At 44.8% G+C, this 2,487-nt stretch overlaps 1 long non-coding RNA gene across 1 annotated transcript; it reads right to left on the minus strand.

The window, feature by feature from the left end:
* Window positions 1-817: 817 nt before the first annotated feature.
* LOC140602275 (uncharacterized) lies at window positions 818-1,982 on the minus strand. Its single transcript, XR_012005250.1, has 3 exons — window positions 1,670-1,982; window positions 1,207-1,388; window positions 818-928 (listed from the first exon to the last, which is right to left on the minus strand). It is a non-coding gene; the product is annotated as an uncharacterized lncRNA (long non-coding RNA).
* Between the last annotated feature and the right edge of the window lie 505 nt (window positions 1,983-2,487).

Genomic DNA, 2,487 nt, shown 5'->3' on the forward strand with positions numbered 1-2,487 from the left:
CACGGTCAATATGTTGTTTGAAGATGCTAATCACCTTATTCATGAAGGATAAATACAGGGAGATTTCATATTCAGAGTTATTTTGGGGTTTTATCTCCTCTTCTTTAAAAAAGCCCATTGTGACTGAATTGGGCTTTTTTATCCCTTGTATGTAAAATAGATAAAAGGAAAATGAGGTCATTTTGTGGCAATAAAATCAAACATGTAATCAGGGAAAAGATTAGAGAGCATTTTACAGTGAAATTGTTGGTTGCCTTGGAGTATTAAAAGTCATCACACTTCCAACATCTATTAATAAAATATGAGAAATTATAAAAAAAAAAAGATCTTACTATAATTTATGTACAAATGTCTGTGTCTGTGTGCTGTTTTTTTGTAAAGTGAATTAGCAAATTGCCACGTAAAATTTGGATACGGGCAGAAGCCATGCTTAATTTGCATATCAAATTAAGGTATGATGAGAAAGGAACAGATGATGACTGTGTTTCTGTTTTGATTTTAAATGTTTGCAAACGTGCGACTCTATATTGCTCCTTATTTGTATGTATTTTCAATAGATTTAAACTTAGAAATAAATCAGCTAATGAAGCCATCTAATGAAGGGAAAAGAAAGTCTAATTTCTAAACATGCCAACGTGCTTGTGCAGTATAAACAATCAACGTGGATTATTTTGGCTAAAACAACTATATTTTGAGGAAATACGGGCTTGGAATCTCTTTCACGCTGACCTTAGAATTTATTTCATTTTATTCGGTTTTGTAGCTCTAAAACCGTAGTTTTTTTTTGTAGCTCCTGTAGTCTAGCTCAGGACGCTCACTTACCCACCTACCCAGAAAATATTTGCTGAGCTTCTCTCGCATGTCAAGCGTTGTCCCGTAGACTAGGAAGTTTTACGAAAAACAAATAGCAGATGTGGAGCAAAGTCTTCTGGTTTCCCGGGCATTCAGCACAGGCGTGTCGGTGGCGGAAGAAATGCGTGAGCTGAGGGTCTGAAGCAAACCCCTCTTCCCGTGCCCTCCTATCTGCAGTGACAGCAGCCTCTAGCATCAGCGACTGACCCACTTGTTCCCCCCGGTAGAGGTGTCACCTCGTCACAGGCACCTGAGGCTCCTGCAAACTGTACTCTGGCACTAACACGTCAGCTAATTCCGAGCTCTATCCCTCTCCTCGTTCACTTATTCCCTAAATCTCTACCAGCCACTTACTCTGTTGGGGCCTTGGAATCCATGTCACTGTGGATTGCGGTGACAGAGGCCGGCTGGGTCTGAGGACCCGGCGGGGTTCCCAGGAGTGGCCGAGGGGGTCCTTGGCTTCCCACATGAGGGGAATCCAACACAAGTGAGGAAGTGAAAGCAGAGTTTACTGAGCTGTGCAAGTGACAGAGCGTCTGGGAAAGCAAGAAAAGGGAAAGTGAGTCTCATCAGTACTTGGGGGTGAGAGTTCATCCTGGGAAGGAGTCTGGGGTACGCGCTCCTTCAGGAATCCAGGGTAGGGTCGGGTCAAAGGCGGGTGCAGTTGAACAAGTGTTGCTCCATAGGTCACTGAGCAGGTGGGGGGGGGTATGGATGCCAGTGTCCACTGAGGATTATCTAAAGCTAATGTTCTGGAACCTATTTGGGATCCAGTTCTTTTTTGATGTCGTCAGATGTTTGGGGGCCCGGGACAAACCCCAGAATGATTAGCGTCCTTGCTTCCCTCTTGGAGCAGGACCTGAGCCGCTTCGGTTTCCTTAGATGCAAGGAGAAACACAGAGTGAGTGAACGGGGTCTAGCGGAGAAATAGGAGAAATGGGGTCTTTCTATAAAACGGAGTCCCCGCAGTTCCCTATTTCAACAGGGTTCAGTAAAGGGCACAGACTTGGGGCAAGTATCTTGAAGCATACTGAGTATTGAAGAAAAAATGTAGGGAATTACGGAAAACTCAAGTAACCTTGAGGGTACAACGAGAACAGGGCCTGAAAACGAGCTGGAGTCAGCCGGGGGAGAATCGGCAGGTGCTGGCTGGTGACCGGGCGACAGAGAACTCCCCAAGGAACAGCACATACGAAACACCTTAAAAAATGATTCCAGGTGGCAACAATCCCCCGCCACACGGTGGCCATGAGGTTCCCCTTCGCCAAACCAGCACGTGTCCTACCTCTAAGGCGCTGAATCTGTTTGGCTGTAAATGTTTCATGCAAATTTTCGACACAATATGCAGCACGGTGCCTATTTTCACAATTGTTTTTTGTTTTTTTTTAAGGTTCTAGGAACACTCACACCATTATATAATTGGTAGCAGTTGCCGGAGTTTAAATGATTAGAAAAAAAAAAAAAAAAAAAAGTTCTGAGCCTGTGATTCCGGGTCGGATTTCAGGGTGCGGATGGCGTCCACCGTGGTGATCGGAAAATACTAAAAGGTCATTATGTGCACGCTCAGGGGCAGCAGACAAGTCACTGCACGTTTTGCTGCACCGTCTACTGGGCCCGTCACCTTCGCAAACACAT

The sequence above is a fragment of the Canis lupus genome, chromosome 13 (assembly GCF_048164855.1).
Source record: "Canis lupus baileyi chromosome 13, mCanLup2.hap1, whole genome shotgun sequence".
Classification (NCBI taxonomy): Eukaryota; Metazoa; Chordata; class Mammalia; order Carnivora; family Canidae; genus Canis; species Canis lupus.